The sequence below is a fragment of the Silurus aristotelis genome (assembly GCF_946808225.1).
Source record: "Silurus aristotelis genome assembly, chromosome: 27".
In the NCBI taxonomy this organism is placed as follows: domain Eukaryota; kingdom Metazoa; phylum Chordata; class Actinopteri; order Siluriformes; family Siluridae; genus Silurus; species Silurus aristotelis.
In genome coordinates this window covers 5,215,811-5,239,416 of record NC_139600.1, presented here as the reverse complement: position 1 = coordinate 5,239,416, position 23,606 = coordinate 5,215,811, and the positions used below count along the sequence as shown (strand labels likewise).

Genomic DNA, 23,606 nt, shown 5'->3' with positions numbered 1-23,606 from the left:
ACATCTAAATCTTTTGTTCATAAAGAAATAAAATACATTTTAGATCTGTACAGTGTTATCTGCTGTCTATTATAGTTTATGTTTATGTGGAAATAGCCTGTATGCTATAGACTCCATGATGGAGACATCAGACAGTTTGGATCAGGACCAGCAAAACCCATCACAGTGAGCACTGAGACCTCAGGGCCGTATCCTCATTCACCAGATGTTCACACTGTGATTTATGACTGTGCTGCAATGCACAGCTCAAATCATCAAGTTTACCCGTCACATGACTATGGTGTGTCTCATCATCAAGAACAAAGAGACAGCTTACAGACAGAAAATGCAGTGGATAATGGATTGGTGCAGATTTAACAATCTTGTGTTCACCTGTGGAGAAACTCACCTGGTCTCTTAAATCCTCCAGCATTGTGGATGATCAAACACACACCCTTCATACACACTTTTACCCTCTGTGGTGCCTGAGAGTCAGGAAATGATACACCAGTGGAAGTTTGAAAAGTCACACCGTAACAAGAAACATGTTGATGTGCTGAAAAAGAAGAAAAAATATTGATCATGTCAAAAAAATAGAATTAAACTGGTCTGAAAATATAAAAAGTAGGAAGTACAGATATTTATGTACAAATTTAATGAGTGAAAGAAAAAAAGGTGTCTGAAAAATAAATAGTGAAGTAAAATACTGATACCAGAAAAATCGACTTAAGTACAGTATTGAAGTATTTGTACTTCATTACTTCACACCTCTGCATTTTACAACAGTCCCAACTGTTTCGGAATTGGGGTTGTATTTCAGAGATATTGTAGAGAAACAGGAGCAAAAAGAAATAAAGAAGCCAAACTGAAATCCAGTCAGAGTTTCTTACAAACTGTTCCTGCAGGAGGCAGACCAGGCAGCCATCTCACATCTTAGCTGTTTTTCAGAACTTTCTATTGAAATATTTAAAGTTTCTCAAAGTCTGTTACACCAAACCATAAACAATCAGACAGTGCCATGTTAAGCCTTCAGGCTGGATGCTGGTTTGTGATGGTTGGATGCTGGTTTGTGATGGATGGACGCTGGTTTGTGATGGTTGGAAGCTGGTTTGTGAATATAGGAAGGAACCAAAAAAAGCATTAGATGAAAAAAATGCATAAGTGCACATGGAAATTCAGGGATATTTTATGAGGTTAATATTGAAGCTTCTGCTAGAGATGATGAATGTGTCGGTGCAGCTGTGGCTGCAGTGAAAAGAGACTTGTTGAATTGTGTTCACTGGGTTTCCTGCTTTAGTTAACGGCATTCATTCACGCTGTATGAAATGTCTGTGATGCAGCTCTCTGTTATACTGCATATCTGTATAATTTTATAGCTGTGGCATCATAATGATGTTATTAAGAGGGGGATTGGGACTGAAGACCTGCCAATGTATAAACTAATAAAATCAAATCAAATCAAATTTTATTGACATTTACATTTACATTTGGGGCATTTAGCAGACGCCCTTATCCAGAGCGACGTACAAAAGTGCTTTGAGTCTCTAGTAATGAATAAATCTACACTGGTACACAAGATTACAAACTTAATATAAATTTAACTCTTTAATTCAACAAACTTGGAAAGTGCTAATTTAAGTATTTCAGGAAGAGGTAGGTCTTCATTCGTCGCTTGAAGATAGTCAGGGACTCTGCTGTACGGACATCTAGGGGAAGTTCATTCCACCACCTCGGTGCCAGAACAGAGAAGAGCCTTGATGTGTACTTACTTATTTGTCACATACATATACATACAGAGTACAACATGCAGTGAAATGCGGTAACTAAGTAAATAAAAATATAAAATAAACAAAAAAATAGAAAACGTTACCGGAGCAGTCGTGACCGGCACCGTCTTGATGACAACGAGTAACGCTGTGCAGATCTACTGTGTATTTTATTTATTTATGTACAAAAATATACAATGTTATAAATATAATCTATAAAAAAAATGTATAAAGAGATCACATTTTTAGGCTTTATGTGATGATGGAGGAAGCTAATCTAAGGCACTTGGTGACGGCTGAGGGAACGCGCTTGAATGTGATCTTGTTCTGCTTCAGGATCAGTTGCAAAACAAAGCCCAGGTGCTCGTAAGCTCTTAGTAAATGCTTCACAGAGAAAACATGAAAATTAAAAGCACTTAAAAACATACAAAGGTTATTAAATACAACATGCTCTAAAATTTACATTTTAGTCACTTACTTTACAAAAAAGTTATATAGTTCTAAATTCTATATTGTTAATCTGGACCTTTTAACTGAAAAGCAAAGCTTGGAATAGAAGAAACTAATACTACTACTACTACTACTACTACTACTACTACTACTACTACTTCTACTACTAATAATAATAATAATAATAAAAAGAAGAAGAAAAAGTAGTGCATTAGTTAGAAACAGTGGCACTGTCTAAGTTCTCATTCGGGCGCGGATGCGAAAAAAAAAAAAAAAAAACCCACTGACGTCATTACCGGACCTTGTTGAGCGCAGGAAGTGACCACGTGACCACTGGGCAATTCATCGGCTCACTCTGGACGTTTTTTTGTTTGTGTGTATCCTAGCAACTGTAGTAAACAAACCAGCGGCTAATAATCGCGAGGTGAAAAGTTGTTATTTTGCTGCAGCGCGTCGAAAGGTACATTTCTCTCTTTTCTTCACTCTCATACTGTACATGTAATATAGTACATTTCATACTGGACATTTTAGTGTGTATCCCCTTTTCCGGATAATTTCTCTTGCCAAATTTTACAACATTGTCTGTTGTTCTTCTGTTTGTGAGAGAACGAGTGGAAGGGGGCCTGGCATTCTAAATCGTGGCAATAACACGCGGGGGAAGCCCCAAGGTGTTTAAATTCGTATCTCACGGGCCAAGCCCAGAGAGCCACCCTGTCTGGGTGAGGATGATAGATTTCTCCGTTTGCTTGGGCCAGGAGAATCGTGCGCAACGGGAGGGGCCAAGGCTCCGCATGTAGAAGAGGAATTATCTCTGCTAGCCAAGGTGCCTTGGGCCACCTGGGAGCTATGAGGATCAGAGACAACCCCTGCACTGCAACCCTGGCCAGAGTCAGGCGGGGCAAAAAATGCTTTAGAGCTTTCAACACAGTGAGGAGCTCCAGATAATTTATATGAGCTGAATGAAGTGAGTTCGGCGATACACCGTTCACTGACCTGCCCTCCTGTGTGGCTCCCTACCCGTTAAGGAGGCATCTGTCGTCACCACTTTCCGCAGCATGATCGCCCCGAGAGGGGTCCCATGCGAGTAAAATTCCGCAGCTCTCCAGTGGCGCAGCGCGGCCATGCACGCGCACGTCACCGTGACATAGCGGCAAAGATCGCACATCGGGCTGAGATGAAGGGACAAAATCCACTTCATATAAGCTCTCATTCTCAGAAGACCTAGAGGCAAAACATGGGTAGCCGAAGCCATCAGACCCTGTAATCTGAGACATGTGCGATACTGTATGCGCGCTCCTTCCCTGAACCGTGCGAGACAGTTCATGAATGAAGAAATGCGCTTCTGTGACAGGCGCATGCGCATTGTAACGGAATTCAGCTCCAAACCCAAGAAAATTACCTCCTGAGCGGGAGTGAAATTGCTCTTGTTCACATTGACTCTATAACAAAGCGCAGCGATGTGTAAGAGCACACAGGCAGTGTTTTGAATCACTTTCTCTCTCGAATCGGCTATAATAAGCCAATCGTCTATGTAAGTCAGGATCCTGAATCCTGCTGATCTCAGTGGCGCAAGCCCCGCCGAACATCCTCGGACTCAGAGCGAGACTGAATGGAAGAACTGTGAATTCGTAACACACGCCTAGGTAGGCGAAACGAAGGAATTTCATGTGAGGAGGATAGATGCTTATGTGGAAAAAAGGATCTGGGGAAAAATTCTTTCCCAGAAACAAATTCATTCGATTTGTTAGAAGTTTTTTGTGTTTCTTTGTGAAAATCAGGGGCCGTAGCCTTTATTAAGTTTGTGAGAGGAGTGTGAAGGGGGGTGTTTGGTGACACTGCTTCTGCACCTAATCTCATATCTATCCCCACTGGAACGGGGAAACGCACTTCGGACAACACGGGGAACAGTAAGGCCTGTGCGGCACAGAGAATGACCCTCGCCGGCGAGGGGGGGCTGACCTCGCTGAAAGAGAACCTGCGTCTTTTGGACGGGCGAACTTGGGGGGAAGAACAGGAATCCAGAGGGCTGGCCACCCATGCACGCGGATCGAAAGCCCCCTGTGGTCGAGCATCAAGTCGGCCGCTTTTGCATAGGACCAGAAGGAGCGGGGTTGGGGGGTTTCTTAGCCGTGGACGTGGTGAAGGACATCTTACCCCAGGGCCTAGCAGGGTTTGTAATTTTTGCCAGTGTAGTGGGGATGACGTCCCGCAGCAGAAGCGTTAGATGGCCGCACAGATGGCGTCTGGTGCTGCGCCAGCTTCCTGGGAAGACACAGTTTGAACGTCTCGTCCTCCTTCTTTTTATCATTGCATCGTTGCTGCATCAGCGTGACAGCCGGGCCAAAAAGAGCTTGACCAGGTTCAACCGGTGCTCCTGCGATGCGACGTTTCTCACTATCAGGAAGACTGGATAGATTGAGCCACAGCGCACGTTCTCCGACCACCGATAAAGCCATAGAACGTCCGCTCGCTTGTACAGCTTGATGGGCTGGGAGGACGGGAAGAAGCTGCTTCCTCGGGCCAGAAAGAGGTCGCAAAAGCTTACAGCGTGTTCACAAAGCTCCAGCAAAAACGATTTAGGTGGGGCGGAGGGAGCCTGAGGGACTGCGGAAGACGGGAAGGCTTCCTCGTCATCCGAGCCGTCGAGCAGATCCACCTCGATCTCATTCCCGGAACCTGTCGGTCCTTCGGGCAAACGGTTGTCGACCGGTAGCAAATCCTCGAACAGGGAAGGACACAGGACGGCCCAGTCAGAGGAAGTCGCACCGCGGCATCGCCTTTTTCCCCCTCCGAATCGGAGAGCTCAAATTCGACACACTGCGAAGCGGGCGTCTTGAGTCTGCGACGCAGGAGCTTTTTTGGGAGCACCAGGCAATGGCTACAGTTCTCCGGGAGGTCAAAAGCTTCTTGCGCATGCTTGAGACCCATACAGACAACGCAGAAGAGATGGGCATCCCTGGCGGCGATGAGAGCACCGCACGCGGCCGGGCAGGCTCGCGATAGGTTGTCCACCGGTGTAGCCGAAGCCGCATTAGAAAGTGCCATGAAAGAAGGTGAAAAGGCAGGCGGGCAGCCTATAAAAAAAAAGGGGGTAGCAAGCGTGGGCGGCTCGCAAAGCTAACCTGGCTGAGGACGTGCACGTCCAGCGGAGGCTGATTTCTTACAGATATTGGCTTTAATTTGAAACAAAACCTGGGTTGATTGGACAGACAGACAGACAGACAGACAGACAGACAGACAGACAGACAGATAGATAGATAGATGTTTAGTGTTAGATTTCAGTAACTGTATTTAAAAGTTTTCATGTTTTTGTATTTTTGCAGTAATAAACAGACAAATGGAATCTGTTCTTCCGTGTGGTGATGGCCCCTGGAACACTCCAGTGGAAAGGTGTGTGTGTGTGCATATGTTGAGTACGTGGGTATTATCGTAGCTAAACCAAAGTTCTCTCTCTCTATCTCTCTCTCTCTCTCTCTCTTTTAGGATACAAACAAGGACTAACAATGAAATGGGTAATGGTCCCAGAATAAACCGAGTGTATGTTGATGCAGTCATACCCAACAATATAATTGGAACGTCAACAGAATTCAGACCGAAGTAAGTTTCTATTTAAAGCAGATGCTGTTAGAGAACCACTGTGAACAAGTGTGTGAACGAGTGTGTGAACGAGTGTGTGTGAGTGAGTGTGTAAATGAACGTTTTAGAGATCACACATTAAATAAACTTGTAATCATGTTTCATTTAATCATGTTGGATTTTTCTCATGTTAAATGTGTTTTTTTTTCTTTGCAGTTAATGTTATTCGTGTCAAGGTCATTCAAAACAGACGTTAGAGTCCAGACACGTGTAAGTATCTCCTCAAAAGAAATGCTGTTACAGAACCACTCTGTGAACGAGTGTGTGAACGAGTGTGTTAAATCTCATTCAGCTACTATACATGCAATCGTGTGCTTCTTGTTCCTGCTGTTAAAGTGTGTGATCTTTTTGTTGTTTTTCAGATTCTGTGAATGATCACCTCCAAACCTTCACCACCACCTAAAGATAAAATATCACAAAAATATAATTGCTTTAATATATTTTATCATATTTAAAAACAATAACAAATGTAAATAAACCCTGAGTCTCTGATTGTATTACTCCCTATTCCACTGGATCCACAGCAGGGAGTTTACTTGGTGGCACCTGAAACTTCAGATCCCAGGTGATGCACAGGTTAAGACTCAGACACACACAGACAGGATGAAGCCTCTTCTACAGCTGGCTCACAAAAAAACCCTGCAAACAGTTCACTGAATCACTGTGGTCTGTTGAAACGAAGAGAAACTTGTCTGGCTCAGATGATGTCCAGCATGTGTGGGGACGCCCTGGTGAGAAGAATCAAGAAAATTGTGTCTTGCCTACAATCAAGCATGGTGGTGGTAGCATCATGGTCTGGTGTTGCATGAGTGCTGCTGGTACTGGGGGGCTGTTCTTCATTGAGGGAAACATGGATTCCAACATGTACTGTGACACTTTGAAGGAGAACATGATGCCCTCCTTCAGAAACTGGGCCGCAGTTTTCCAACATAATAACAACCCAAAACACACCGCCAGGATAACAACTGCCTTGCGTGATGAAGTGATGAAGTGATGAAGTGGACAAGTATGTTTTCAGACCTGAACCCCAGTTTTGATACGTTCAGTTAGGGTGTACTCACTTTTGATAACAGATATTTTGACAGATTGAAGATTGAAGTATTTTATACTGTTGAAGACGTTTGCGGAAGTATTTCTTCCCGTGATGCATTTGGGATGCATAAATTAACAAGTTCAAATAAATATAAAAAATTAAAAGAAGTAAACATGAAAAATTACAGTATTGTGATCAAAATGATGCTTTAACACTACAATGTACAATACATATATATATGTGTGTGTGTGTATATATATATATATATATATATATATATATATATATATATATATATATATATATATATATATATATATATATATATATGTGTGTGTGTGTGTGTATATATATATATATATATATATATATATATATATATATATATATATATATATATATATATATAATATAATCAAATTAAGTGAGTGAACTTTTTCATCTACCATGATAGTGTCAATTGTAAAGATCTCTTGGTATAAATACAGTGTATGAAATATTAGAGTTTGGTCTAGACAAAAATTAATTCCAGTATTTTAGCACTGTATGTTGGTGATCTGCACCATGAAGTGACAGAAAAGAAGGTAGAGCCAAATAAAGAAAATGCCCCAGCAGTAGACAAAGTTCCTGCTCTAGAAGAGCTTACAACTGTGGATGAGAAACCAGCTCCACCTCATGTTTCAGCTGTAGAACAGAGTCCAGATCCACCTCATGTTCCAGCTGTGCAGGATGTATCCATGGCTGCAGCACCTCAGAAGCGATTAACCATTTCCATGTTGGAGTCTGCAGATTTTGAAATGCAGATTCAAATCGCACGTGTTACACTCGCACACACACACAAGCAGTTTTTTAACACTCTCTCTCTCTCTCGCGTTGCATGACGGGAGTGTAGGGTGTGTGAGTGATTCACGGGTGAGAAGAGCGACTTCAATCTCAAGTTTATTTACTTAATTATTTACTCTTTTTTTTCTTTCTTTTCTCCTGTTCCTACTATTTTTCCCTCTTTAATCTGCGTGTTCTGCGTGGAGTGTTTATAGTGTTTATAGTATAAATAGTGTGTTGTGAGTGTTGTGAGCTTGGTGGCGGAGGCCATTGATGGCGTCTCACCCGAGCGGGTGTGGCGCCTTTCTCTCACTCCGCCATGGGGTCAGGTGTGTTCCCCATACTGGCGCTACGGTGGAGGACGTGTTGGTGGCAGTAGGTGAGCAGGTTGAATATATTAATAGTGTATCTGCTTCGAGAATGAATAAGGCGGTGGTGATTTTTCTGAATGGGCAGGTGATCGGGAGTGGAGTGTGGGTGAATGGAGCTTACACTACCGTCTCACCGCTCGCGTCTCAGTCCGTGAGGGTTACGGTTTCAAATGTTTCTCTGTTTATTTTCGAATTCCGACATCGAGAGGGAACTCGAGAGGTTCGGGAAAATCGCGAGCGGGATGAGAATGGTTCCCCTCAGGTGTAAAAAGGAGGCACTCAAACACGTCATGTCCTTTAGACGGCAGGTGTATATGTTTCTGTGTTCCCTGACCCTCGATATCTCCTTCCGCGTTTACCATGAGAAAAAATCCTACATGATCTACGCCAGTACCGGCAGTTTAAAATGCTTCGAGTGTGGAGAGTTAGGGCACAAAAAAAAACGCGTGTCCACATAAAATCAATGAAACCGTGAATGAAACTGAAAATGAAACTGAAAATTTGATTTCAAATGAAACTGAAAATGTGACTGCAAATGAAACTGTAAATGAAATTTCCCATGAAACTGAAAATGAGATTTCACATGAGACTGTAGATGAAACTGAAATTGAAATTGAAACTGGAAATAAAGCAGGTGGTCCAAGTGGGTCAAGTACAGGGGAGAACTGACACACACTGTGATGAATCTGCAGTTGGAGTCTGTGACAGTGGGCATGATAATGTGGAGGTGTGTGTGGACCGTGGAGCTGATGGTGGTGATGTTCAGTGTGAGGTTGAGGTCGACAGCAGTGAAGGTGTGGGAGTAACACACTCCTCTCTACACCGGGGAGAACTGGCTGATTTAAGTGATGGGATGGATGAGATGTGTGATAATGACAGTCTCACCTCAATTCAGGGAGATGAACAGCTTTACACTGCTAAGGAGATCAACGTTTTTCTAGACGAGACTTTTGGTAAAACTGTTGAGGTTCGGAATTTTTTCCTGGATGTTAATAGGTTTCTGAAGTCAGTAATTAAAATCCAAAAGTCAGTAGGGTTTGACGAACTGAGCAAAAGAAAAAGGTACAGATTAAAAATGTTTGTGACGAAATTAGGAAGAGGAAAAACAGCAGTGAAAAAAGTTCTCTGAAATGGTGCACAGGGCGAAACTCCTTTCCTGCACGTATCTGTTCTGTCTGTTAGCCGTCTTTCTTTCCTTTCTCTCTTTCCTTATGGACAACATCAAAAAATAGGGACAATAAACATCAATGGAGGAAGAGATCATAGGAAAAGGGCAGCATTACACACCCACATCCTAAATAAACACATCAACATTGTTTTTCTACAAGAAACTCACAGCAGTCAGGAGAATGAAATTGAGTGAAGAATGTGGATGGAGGGGAAAAATGTGTTTTAGTCACGGATCAAACCTCAGTGGTGGTGTCTCCATCTTTTTTTCAAATAGCCTGGGTATGAAGCACATATCTACACACGAGATAGAGAAAGGCAGGATTTTAGCCATTAAAGTGGAGTTAATGGGTTTCCCTTTTCTTCTTGTTAATGTTTATGCACCTAACAATGGGGCTGAAAGAGTGAGATCCTTTTTAAAACTGCGAGATGCACTAGATAATTTTAGTGACGTGTGCATGGTGCTTGGGGGCGACTGGAACTGTACTTTGGATCACACACTGGACAGGAATGGAGAGGAACCTTATCCCTCTTCTGCTACTTCACTCAACAATATTGTCAAGAGGTACAGCTTGTGTGACATTTGGAGAGCAGAACATCCAGGAGTGAGGCAGTACACATGGGTCAAGGCATCTCACCACCACATTAGTGCAGTCCGATTGGATCGTTTTTACATCAGCAGTAATAACAGAAACAGAGTTTTAAAAACTATCATCCTTCTCAACAGTTTTACTGACTATCACACATGCACGATAGATATAGGTCTAAAAAGTCACAGCGCACCAGCTATTACTGGCATTTTAATCTTAAACTTTTACACAATGCATCTTTCTGTGAAAAATTCGATATGTTCTGGTCGAAGTGGAAGGAGAAGGAGAGTATGATGACGTTCGATGGTGGGAAGTAGGGAAGGCACAGATTTTAGTGTTCTGTCAGGACTACACTGCTTTCTCTAACAGCCTCAACAAATCAACCATCAAAGCTCTCGAGAAGGAAATCACAGAGACTGAAGATGAACTCATCAACAAAGACTCTGGTAAAGTGGTAGAGCTTAGAGAAAAGAAAAAGGACCTGGAATCACTGTTCCATGAACAAGCAAAGGGAGCTCTAATCAGGGCTTGTTTCGCCTCACTAAGAGACATGGATGCCCCAAGTACCTTTTTCTTTAACTTGGAACACAAAGATGGAGAAAGGAAAGTCATGCTGCACCTGAAACTGCCAGATGGGACTTTAACATCCGACCCCAAAAAATAAGGAATATCGCAAATGACTTCTATACAGATCTGATCAATGCTGGTGAATGTGATCTCAACTGCATGAAGGAACTGCTGAAGGATTTACCAAGGTTAACAGGTGCACAGAGACACAGAGATTCAACTGGAGGAAATGTCTAAGGCAGTGAGTCAGCTCTCCACTGGATGGTCTCTGGGAATAGACGGAATTCCTCCTGAATTATTTTTACATTTTTGGGTTTTATTAAAAGATGACTTGCTTTTAGTTTACAGGACGTCCCACACAAAGAACGAGCTGCCAATCAGTTGCAGAAGAGCCGTTTTATCCCTATTACACAAAATGGGGGATCTCGGACTACTGAAGAACTGGAGACCTGTGTCGCGGCTGTGCACGGACTACAAGATTCTTGCGAAGTGTCTTTCAAACAGACTAAAACTGGCTTTGGAACATGTTCTTAATGACTACCAAACGTACTGTGTACCGAACAGAACAATAATTGACAACCTCTTCCTTATGCGTGACATAATTACGTTGGCCAACGACAATAATACAGATGTGGGACTGTTCTCTATTGATCAGGAAAAAGCCTTTGATAGAGTCTATCACAAATATTTATTTAAAAACCTTAAGACCTTTGGTTTGGGTGAGAATTTCATTTCATGGGTGAAACATTTATATACGGGAGCTGCTGCATTGTTAAAGGTGGGGGGGTGGGATTGAGGATCAGGCAAGGATGCCTCTGTCAGGCCAGTTGTACTCAATGGCAATTGAGCCGCTACTTCGACAACTAAAAGAGAATTTACAAGCTACCTAATAGGTGACTGGCAGGAAAAGACGTCTCCAGTACTTCCAGGTAGAGTCCAGTGGGGAAGGGACGGTCTGAAGATTCTGGGTGTACATCTCGGGAAAGAAGAATATATGCAGAAAAACTGGGTGGGTATAGTGGAGAAAATGTGTGACCGGTTGTCTCGATGGTCCTGGGTGCTACCGCAGCTTTCATACAGGGGTCGAGTATTGGTTGCAAAAAACCCGGCTGCTTCAGCACTGTGGCACAAGATAAACATTCTGGATCCTCCCAGCAGCATTGTGCAGGCATTACAGAAGATGCTTACTGACTTTTTTTGGGCCGGACAGCACTGGATACAAGCTGCAAGTCTTGTAGCTTGAAGGTCGAAGGTAGAGCTGCACTCTACCTTCCTGTCCTGGAGGGGGGTCAGGGTCTAATGGACATCAGGAATAGAATCAGGACCTTTAGACTTCAAGCTGCACAAAGACTCCTGTACTCGACACCATGCTGGGCGGACACAGCTCGCACCCTGCTGCGAACATTTTTAAATACGAAGTGGAACTGTTTTCAACCCGACTGTGCAACACGGATTTAAGAGAGTTCTCTCCTTTTTACGGTTCTGTTCTAACAGCTTGGACACACATTTTTAAAGTCCAGAGGGACCTTTCAAATCATGGACACTGGAGAGAGAATAAACCTCTCTTCAACAATCCACTAATCTAAGCACAGATACTGGAACAAAGGAGGTTTCAACTCACCATGGCAAAAGCCGGATGCACGAAGATTGCGGACCTGAGGAATGGTGCCAGCTAGAGAAGCCCAGAAGAGATGTGCAGCTTGGAAGGGATCAAGTCCAAGAGGTTAATGAAGCTCACGACGGGGAGCATCCTCTCAGCACTACCCTCTGCCTTCAAACAGGGCCTTGAGGAACATGGAGAAGACGAGCGAGAGGCAGGAAACCACAGCTACTTCCCTAAGGTGCAGGTTTCAGCCGCGGTGGAGGCGGAGCCTGAGAAAGGCTCTATCCTGAGCTTCAGGACCCCTCAACTGGAGGACTTTAAGAACACCTCGAAGAGGGCACTGTACATCAGCTGCATAAAGGTGTCACACTACAGCATGCTCAAAGACTGTAGAGAATCAAAGTGGTCAGAAGTGTTTGGGCCATTCTCGTCTCCCAAAGGCTGCTGGAGATCCCTGTACAAACATCGATAGAGAAACGCACTGCGGATCTCCATTGGAGCATTGTTCACTGGGCGGTAGCTACGAACAGACACGTGGCACACATCGACCCCACCATAGGGAGGGAAAGTGTCTTCTGTAACGTGGATGAGTCAGTAGACAACCTGTTTCTGCACTGCTGCAGGCTGAGAGGACTGTTCAGGGTGTTAGAGGGATGGGTTAGAGACCTGGGCAGTATCTTCAGTGAGGAGCTTTTTACGCCTAAATACGTGAGCACAGACAGAAAACGTGTCCGCCTAATAAACTTCCTATTAGGAGAATCAAAGCTGGCAATTTGGTTAACTAGGAAAAGGAAACTCAGAAGTGAAGGCAGAGTAGATCCTGAAGCGATGGTTAGAGCTCTAATATCTGCTAGGCTCAGGGCAGAGTTCGCCTATTTTAAACTGACAAATAATCTGAATGGTTTATTTTTTCTTTATGCGCACACCAGTATTTATTCATTAATTTTAATTTCCCCCTTTTACCTTTTTATCCATCTATTAATTTATGAAAGTGTCTATCCATCTGTGCATTTATTTTTTTTTTTTTTTTAATTAAAAAATTTTCTTTTCAAGCATGTTATCGATAGTATGGGTACTAAGGTGGAATGTTCACGAAGTAAAAAAAAAAGGAAAAATAAAGGTGTGTTAAGAGTCAAAGTCTCTCTCTCTCTCTCTCTCTCTCTCTCTCTCTCTCTCTCTCTCTCTCTCTCTTCTCTCTGCAGATGATCACCTCTGGTAGAGAAAATCCACCCAGCTGAAGCGAATAATATTTCATGGATGCTGATTGGGAGTCGAAACAAGTTTGAAATCATTAACATGATTTCAGATCCTGATCCTCTGCGAGCCAAAGTGAGCAAACAAACCTACACACACACACAAACCCACACACACAGTAATATAATATTTAGAAATTATTTGTAATTAGTGGTTGTAGTTACGAGTGTATATTCTGATAATATTTTGTGTTTTTTTGATGAACTGTTGATATTAAAATTATGATTTGGCTTTGGTCATGTGGAAACAAAACCCCACCCACCAATTCCTCATTTACATCTATTCATAATCACACACATCACTCCTCTATTCACTCTTTTATGCATGTGACACATGTGTGATAGAAGTGTATATGTGTCTGTTTGTGTGCAGGTGGATGAAATGAACATGATCCCAAAAGCAGGAGTCAAGTCAGTGAGTATCCACACACACACACACACACACACACACACACACACACACACACACACACACACACACACACACACTTACACACTTACACACTTTCAGGAAACAGTAAAGATGCCCTTTGGCACAAAGAAAAAGAGAAAGAACAAGAAGAAGGAAAGAAATGTGTATTAATAATATTAATAATGTTATTATAATTTCTTATTATTGTTTCATTAAAAATAATAATAAAATAATACTAATAATTAATATTTATATTGCATATTTTAGAATTTTTTTATGTGTTTATATATATATATGTATATATATATATATATATATATATATATATATATATATATATATATATATATATATATATTTATTTATTTTATTAATTATATAAAATATTAATAGAGACGATCTACAATGTAAATGCTTTCGAGTGTTTTAAATCTTTATTATACATTTTATAAGAACTTTAAGAGAAACTTATCAAGTGATTGTGATACACGTGCATAAAAGAAGTTATATGAATTTTAATGAATATTTTTCCTAAAACCAGCAAAAATTTACATCACAGTATTAAAACTTCATTCATAAATATTTATAAATATCAAAGCTTTTATTTGTATATTAGAAATTAAAAACTAAATACAAACCAAAAGTCTGAAACTCTTTCTGAAACTGAAATAAAACATCAAAATATATCAAAACGAAATAAAAATAAAATTTATCAATATTTTTTAAACTACCATATCTCTTTTTTAGCCAGTGAAATACAGTGCAGTATTAAAGCCTGATTATTTTCATTTATTTCATAGAGATTTTATACAAATAGTTTGTAATTCTTATTTCTAATTTTATTCTGCATGTGTGGTTGTTTTCTCTATTTGTGCACCAGCTCTCATAACAGTTCCTACTGCTGCAACTGTATAATAAAGACATTTAAAACACTATAAATTTATAAACCATTAAATAAAAACGTCCAGCAGGATCAGCATCTCCATCATGAATTCCACAAAGCAGATGTTTCATCTGCTTTAGAGCCACGTGAGCTCCACCAACACCACACTGATGTGCAGCTCACTGCCAAGTACTGTTTCATTCCACTAATTCTCCAGGGCAGACATTCGAGTAGATGTCAGAGGGGTAGAATTAAATCTGAACCTCCCAAGTGATGTTAGTGGAGTAAACATGAATAAGCCTCTACCTTTCCCCAAATCAACCTATCAATCCATTTTTAAAGGAAAGTATGTACAGTATGTACAAATAAAATCCACCCTCCTATAAAATCTACAGCTTTAAACCCACCTTGTAATCTCACTGATCTGAAGCTTTGATTCACTTAAATCCTGTCCTCCCTCCATCCTCTATCATTGCTCCACTGATCCCTCCATCTTCTAACAGTGCAACACACTCCCTCCATTCTGCAGCAGAACCAGAGCAGAAGACCAGGTAAATACACCAGTGAGGACACACGTGTAAGTAGCACACATTGCAGTAGGATGAGCAAAAGATCAGCTGAAGATCATTTATTTTCAGCAGATGGAGGACAGACACTGGAGCAGTCTGTTTAAGAATAGATTCATTCAGTGCAGATGGAAATACACTGTCTAAAGCTGAGTCTCACTCATTTTGATTCTCATTAGTAAGTTTGTAGCATTTTTAATGTACTATTAGTGCAGTTGCAGCTAAATGTATAGCTACTACAAGATGAAAAGGATTAGGGCTGATGTAGGGCTTTTGTGTGTGTTTTCAGAAGAATCCAGACTCTGGTAAAGACTATGAGGTCTGTGCTGATGATCACTAAATTGACTGAAGATCACGTTCAAGTTCTTAGTGGTTTTGATAAGGAACATAATCAGGATGGACCCGACTCTGTACAGAAAGAGTTTATAATTGTTTACATCATAAACATATACGTTAATACTTTCAACAAAAAAAGTTCAATAAACATTAATCTTAAGAGAAAAACATTAACCTTAAGAGAAAATATATTTAGAGAGGAGTTTTAACCACACACAAATAAGGCCTAGATGTAGACACATGGTGGGATTTTTATCATATTAAGAAACTGTTTGACAGAAATGTTTTTGTATTTAAAATTCAGTAACATGGAAGTGGTTCATTATAGAGAATATTGTATGCCCACAGATAAGGAACATCCCTGGACAAGAACCACCACTTGATTGGACCACCCTTGGAGGAGGACAAGCCTTAGACTGGTGAGGATGAGGTCTGAAGAAGCTCACAGAAAGGAAAGTGCACACACAAATGTTTGTGAGTAAACCAGTAAAGTTTTTACCTGTACTTCATTATATCCATGTTTTAATATTTGTCCTCATGCACATAAGGTGTAAAGTGGATGGTGGTGTCTGAGTTTAAAACATCTTATTTATCTGAATTGTTATGTACTTCCCAGTGGAAATTGCTGATGTGAATGATGCCGGTTCAGATCTCACCTCAGACACATTTAAAATCACCTAATAATCTACAAAAATACTGATGATGTGAATGTAAATAATGTGAAAATAATTTACTTGTCATTCAGGTTAATTTATATCCTTGAGACATTTTTTGACATTTTTACTGGAAATTGCAATAAAGTGCATGAAATATATAAATTTATTTCTCAATGTATTTATTTAACTTTTACACTTATTTTATCAAAAGTCTATTTTTCATTATAAAGGATACATGTTTTGCATTAATGCTTTATATTTATATTCTTAATAATAATAATAATAATAATAATAATAATAATAATAATAATGAGAATTATAATGGGTTCAGCAGGTTCCCAGAATAATTCACGAGTCACTGTTCTATGAACAATAAAACATTTTATTTTTAATTACTGAAAATGCTACAAAAATGTCAAATGATGAAATATAATTGATGCAAACATACAAAGGTACAAATAATATTTTTTAATTATGTATATAATTGTAAGGGGTATTTAAGGAAAGGGGAGAAAACAGATCTTAAGAACTACAGACCAATCACTATGCTGAATACTGATTTTAAGATTTTATTCAAAACAGACTGAAGGAAGTAATGCCAAGTGTTAAATTAAAACTAACCAAGTGTACGGTGTAAAAGGAAGAGATATAGCAGACAACAATTAGTATAAAAGATACGATAAGATACATGCATAAGCAGAATAAAGATGGTTTTATCATCAGTTTAGACTTTGAGAAAGCGTTTGACAGGGGGGTTTGTAATGCAATGGGTTTTTAACAGTGTTTTGAAATAACCAGATCAATAAGACAAGGATGCCCACTGTCAGCTCTTTTATATTCTCTAATTGCGGAAGCTTTAGGACTAGCTATAAAACAAGAGCAAGAACTAAAATGATTAGGCATCGTGGGAGAAAATAATAAAATATTTCAGTATGCGGAGGACACAACGCTATTGTTTGCATTTACAACCCCAAATCAGAAAAGGTTGGGACAGTATGGAAAACGCAAATTAAAAAAAGAAAGTAGTGATTTCTAAATTTACTTTGACTTGTATTTCATTGCAGACAATATGAATACAAAATATTTAATGTTTTGTTTGGTCAACTTCATGTCATTTGTAAATACATCCTTTCCTGTCATTCAGACCTGCAACACATTCCAAAAAAGGTTGGGACAGTGAAGAATTTACCACTTTGTAATGTTGCCATTCCTTTTCACAACACTTAAAAGACATTTAGTGACTGAAGACACCAAGTGAATAAATGTTTCAGGTGTAATTTTGTCCCATTCTTCCTTCAAACAAGTCTTAAGGTGGGCAACAGTACGGGGTCTTCGTTGTTGCATTTTGCGCTTCAAAATGCACCACACATTTTCTATTGGAGACAGGTCGGGACTGCAGGCAGGCCAGTCAAGTACCCGTACCCTCTTCCTCCGCAGCCAGGACTTTGTTAAGTGTGCAGAATGTGGTTTTGGATTGTCTTGTTGAAATATGCATGGACGTCACTGGAAAAGATGTCTTCTTGAAGGCAACAATCTCTATGTACTTTTCAGCATTAATAGTGCCATCACAGAAGTGCAAGTTACCTTTGCCAAGGGCACTGACCCAACCCCATACCATGACAGACCCTGGCTTTTGGACTTGTTGCTGGTAACAGTCTGGATGATTCCTTTCTTCTTTGGTCTGGAGCACACGGCGTCCATTCCTCCCAAAAAATACCTGAAATACTGATTCATCTGACCACAGTACACATTTCCACTGTGTGATGGTCCATCCCAGATGCCTCTGAGCCCAGAGAAGTCGATGGCGCTTCTGGACACTGTTAACATAGGGCTTCCTTTTGGCACAGTACAGTTTTAACTGGCAATTGTGGATGTAACCCACATAGCAATTTTTCTCTGGCCCAGCTCCGGCCCACAAAACCAACTTTTGCGTGGCCCACATACCGCAATGAATTAAGGTACTATTGTGGACCAGGTCTGGATTCCAAGTCTCAGCCAAGTTAAATACCCATAACTGGTCCTGAATTGGGCCAGGTCAAAATATGACATTGGAACCAAAATACAACCATAAGTAAACCATATCAACAGCAGAAAGCCCAAAACTTAGCCACACCTGAGCATAATCCATAGGTTAACTAAACCTGGCAGCCAAAATATGGGCCATAAAAGGGCCATGACAGAGCCATAGCTCACCCACCTGTATGACCATAGCTGGCCCTATTGTGGTCCTATACACTGGACCAGATAGGTTCCACATGTCAGCCTTAAAAAAACCATAACCAGGCCACTTGATGCACAACCCTCCCAAATGAATAGTCACCACAACGACAGTATTCTGAACAAATATTTTATTATATTTAACATCAAAACATTGAAACCTGACATATACACTTGTACAAACAACTCAATAAAATACCACCCCGTCAGATCAGCAATTAAAATAAAAAAAAAAAAAAAAACAATGTAGAAGTTCTCCGCTATGTTTTTGTTCATGAAGTTAAATGTAACGCTTGATCATCCCTGTTTCTGGTCAGGAACAAGAGTTACTGTACCTTTAATACTTGAATATCTATGTTTCTGGTCATTAACAAGTTTCACACCATGTATAACACTTGAACATCCATGTTTCTGGTCAGGAACAAGATTTACTCGAACTATGACGCTTAAATGTCCATGTTTCTGCTCCTTCTGGAATTGCTCCTATCATTGTACTTCCAAACTTTTTCCATACTGTGTCTTTACTGAAGCCTTTTGTTCTTCCTCCTAAAAAAAAAAAATACAGATTATTGAAAAGTTTTGAAGACTATAATGAAAATGAAATACCAGAAAAAGAGAAGAAAAGAGAAGCACTCGTTTAAGTGCATGCTGGTTTCATTTGTTTTTTTTGCCGTTGTCCATTTATTCAAACCCGTACAGGTGAATCTTTTTTATTTCACCCCCGTTTGCATTAAAGGACACCGATAGCACGTGAATGCATCGATTGATTATTAAGTCCACATGTGACCGTGGCTAAATTTAAGAAGAATATATATCAATAAACAAATATTTTATGTATGTTCTCACTTACCAACTCTGCTGACTTTCTCGGGTTCAGCGCGTGCGGCTGTTTCCGAGCAACACCGCGTCCGGCCACATTTTCAACAGACACTTCCTGGAGTATTTTCATTCACTTTTCCTCGTTGGAGATTTGTTACTTAAAGCGTTATAAGCCTTGAATCATAACAACCATCTACAACTTGAATTACAACATGTAAAATATTCGATCTGAAATACAAATATTAGAAAATTTGTCATAAAGGCAATACGAGACCGTGTGTGTGTCACGGCTATCTGGGTAAATAAAACTACAATCCCATGAAGCATTGCAAATTATAATTGCGCCTTTTGGCCAACTTTGCTCTGATAGGCCACTTTCGCATTTCGCATTTGGGTAAAAGTTATTCCTGTAAAAAAAAAAAAAAAATCGTCCTATTTATTTATTTTATTAAAGTCTTCACCTACCCCAACCCTTCACAGTATTTTTTATTTTATTTTTTGCTGAAAAGAAGAACATACAAATCAGTACAAAATAAAAAATATCAACAGTAGTGATACTTGAAAGACAACAACAAACATACAACAGTAAAAAAAAAACAATACAAAATCAATAAATAATATAAAATCCATTTCAAATACCTTTGAGTAAAATCTTAAAACTTAAGTGTTCCACTATTTCACCTTTACTATTATTATACAGTGTGACAAAAATTACGGTATACTGATGTGCGCATGCCCAGTAGTTTTTTTTTAGCTAAGGATTTAATATAATGAAAATATTTAGACTGTATCAATTAGTGGTTTATTTGTCTACAAGTTTAAATTATCGCAAAAACCTTATCAACTGAAATCAAACAATTACAGTTGATTTTCATAATTCAGAAATATAAATCTTTATTGTTGCCTGGATTAACTTGAAGGCATTAGACACAGAAAGATGGAAATATCTTTGTGAATTAAAACATTGGGATTTTACTCAAAGGTATTTGAAATGGATTTTAAATATGGGTTAAGATCGGCCATACGTATGTGGCCCACATATGTATACTTGACATCTGGGCCAAATACTACAAATTACATCTGGCCCATGTCTTGTGAGCCGCCTTAAAATCGGTACCACCTCTGCCAAACCTGGGCCATGTTTGGCCCACATGCTGTATGCCAGTGCCAGATGAATGCCAGCTGTGCCAGATGAATGCCAAGTCTGGGCCAAATTTGTTTGCTGACTGGGAACTACGTATTGTGGTACTTGACAAAGGTTTGCCAAAGTAGTCCTGAACCCATGTGGTGATATCGCTTATCGATGAATGACTATTCTTGATGCAGTGCCGCCTGAGGGATCGGAGATCACGGTTGTTCAGCTTAGGCTTGCGCCCTTGTCCTTTATGCACTGAAATTCCTCCAGATTCTTAGAATCTTTTAATTATGTTATGCACTGTTGAAGGTAAAATATCTATATCTCTTCCTATCTTTCTTTGAGGAACATTGTTTTTAAACATTTCAATAATTTTCTCACGTATTTTTTGGCAAACTGGTGATCCTTGGCCCATCTTTGCTCCTGAAGGACTAGACCTTTCTTGGTTGCTGAGCTTTTGTACCAAATCATAATAACAATCACCTGTTGACATCACCTGTTTTAAATTACATCATATTTAACCAATTTACCTCATTACTAGCCCTAAATTGCTCCTGTCCCAACTTTTTTTGGAATGTGTTACAGGTCTGAATGACAGGAAAGGATGTATATTTACAAATGACATGAAGTTGACCAAACAAAACATGAAATATTTTCTGTTTATATTGTCTGCAATGAAATACAAGTCAAATTAAATTTAGTCACTAAATCACTACTTTCTTTTTTTATTTGTAGCAAAAACAATGTCTCCAATACTTCAGTATATACTTACAGTGATAGGTGTTTCACTTTTCATCTAACGTTAATGATGCCATACAGTTTCTGATCCAAGTTGCCTAAAATAGATAATAATATTAAAAACAATAATATTTTTATTTTGCAATATATGTGCTTTGCCATGCAATATATGTAAAGCACATTATCGTTATTTTCTAATAAACAGCATTTAAACACTGTCACTTCTTACAAACAGGTTGAAGTTCAAACACCTACTTATACTAGCACTGATATTTACCGCTCTGCTCATGTCAGCTAAGTGTGTGTCTAACAGCAATAACATAAAACTATAATACCGATAACAGTAAGACAGATTTAAAAAATTCCAGGAAAAAAAAAAGAATATATATATATTTTTTCTTTTCTTTTCTTTTTTTTCCTTCTTTGGACAGCGTTGAAACCATCGATAAACCCATTTTTTGCCACAAAGTTACCTACTCCGAATTTATTCCGAAATTAAATACACAAAACTACACAAATTTAAAGTATTATTAGCACATTTATTCACATAAAGTATTAAAATTGTGTTTTAGTACGTTACTTAAAAGACCTTACCTGTCGGTTAGAGTTAAATAAAATGGCGAGTAACAGAGTAAAAGTAGATCAGAGTAAAGTTAACGATGCAGAATTGAATTATGATAATCTTCACCAACACTAGGCGCCATCTTTCACTATTTGTTGTTGAGTTAACGCCTTAAGAGTAAATATAGAATAACACTGCTTGATTAACACTGCTGATTTTACTTTGTAAAGAGCTCATTGTAGACTTTCGGAAATATCAGGAGACACTTCCCAGTCATAAGAGGTTATCAGCTGTCCAACTATAGGTCAGAATCAAACCTCCCCTTTATCTCCAAGATTTTATCTCCAAGATTCTTCTCACATCTACGTAGTAATAAATTTTTTTTAATGTATCATTCAGGATTTAGGCCTTATCATAGAACAGAGACAGCTCTGGTTAAAGTAGTAAATGACCTGTTATTGTAACCTCTGATCAGGGTTTTGTCTCTTTACTTGTTTTGCTCAACCTTAGTGCAGCTTTTGACAACACTGATTATAATATCACCCTTAATAGACTAGAGAATGTTGTTGGAATAAAGGGAGCAGCTCTCTCCTGGTTAAGGTCTTATTTGACTGATCGCTATCAGTTTGTTGATGTAAACGGTGAGAAAATATTTCATGCTTTTGTTACATCTAGATTAGATTACTGTAATACTTTACTGTCTGGGTGTTCGAGTAAGTGCATAAATAAGCTTCAGTTAGTTCAGAATGCAGCAGCAACAGTCCTCACTGGATCTAGAAAATATGACCACATCACCCCTGTTTTAATCAGTCTACACTGGCTCCCAGTTACATCTTGCACTGATGATCACAAATTGTTCTGTATTGTTGAAAGATTTATGACCAAACTCTTGATGTCACCCATATGAGGATGGGTTCCCCTTTGAGTCTGGTTCCTCTCAAGGTTTCTTCCTCATATCATCTGAGGGAGTTTTTCCTTGCCACTGTCGCCACGGCTTGCTCATCAGGGACAAACGCACACCATTCACCTTCACTGTTGTTTTCTGTAAAGCTGCTTTGAGACAATGTCTGTTGTGAAAAGCGCTATACAAATAAACTTGACTTGACTTGACTTGATTAAAAAATACTACTACTGACGTATAAGCACTTAACATGTCTCATGCTGCAGTATCTTAGATCAAAAGGTGCAGACTATTTGTTGGTACCTCAAATAATGAAGACTACAGCATGGGGCAGATCTTCTCTTATAAAGCCCCACAGTTATGGAACATACAGAGTCCCAGTGTTCAAGTTGAGGCTGAAAACATATTTATTTAGTTGTCTTTTATCAGTGGATTTTTCTTAGGTAAAGGAGCAGATTTAGAGGGATCATGGATATTAAGTGTTCGGAGAATCCCAGAGATCCCTCATGTCTGTGTTACCTTCTGGCTCTTCCTTTTAGTTCTGCTGCCATAGCAGCATAGTGGCCTTAACTTTCATATAACAATAAGGATAATTAATAATCCATATCCCTCTCTCTCTCTCTCTCTCTCTCTCTCTCTCTCTCTCTCTCTCTCTCTCTCTCTCTCTCTCTCTCTCTCTCGAGTTAAACATGCTCCTGAGGTCTGCCCACTTCATCCTGGCCTGCCTCTGGATGGTGTTCTCTACGATTAGAGGCCATGCTGTGCAGCAGGGGATGGATTCTCATCAATGCCCTGGGAATCCATGAAATTATAGAGTAAAAACATTAACTCTGAGCATTTATATTTGGACTGTAGTTAATGTTAACAGAGCTACACTGACTCAGGACTACAGTTTGCATCTGATCACCATCACCGCACACTTCAACATCGTTTATCTGTAATAAATGGACATTCGGTGCAACCCAGATGAGGATGGGTTCCCTCTTGAGTCTGGTTCCTCTCAAGGTTTCTTCCTTATGCCATCTCAGGGAGTTTTTCCTTGGCACAGTCTCCACCAGCTTGCTCATCAGCGACAAACTTACACTTATAAAGAACATTTTATGTTCATATTATCTATCTTAAGTTAAGCAAAATAGTAGTATCA

The 23,606-nt window shown here is 39.6% G+C and overlaps 2 long non-coding RNA genes across 2 annotated transcripts; both read left to right on the top strand.

Moving 5' to 3' along the window:
• Positions 1–5,987: 5,987 nt before the first annotated feature.
• LOC310721138 lies at positions 5,988–6,299 on the top strand. Its single transcript, XR_014531946.1, has 2 exons — positions 5,988–6,041; positions 6,194–6,299. It is a non-coding gene; the product is annotated as an uncharacterized lncRNA (long non-coding RNA).
• A 1,665-nt stretch (positions 6,300–7,964) lies between these two features.
• Positions 7,965–13,644, top strand: LOC310721613. Its single transcript, XR_014532145.1, has 3 exons — positions 7,965–8,065; positions 13,219–13,313; positions 13,611–13,644. It is a non-coding gene; the product is annotated as an uncharacterized lncRNA (long non-coding RNA).
• Positions 13,645–23,606: the final 9,962 nt, after the last annotated feature.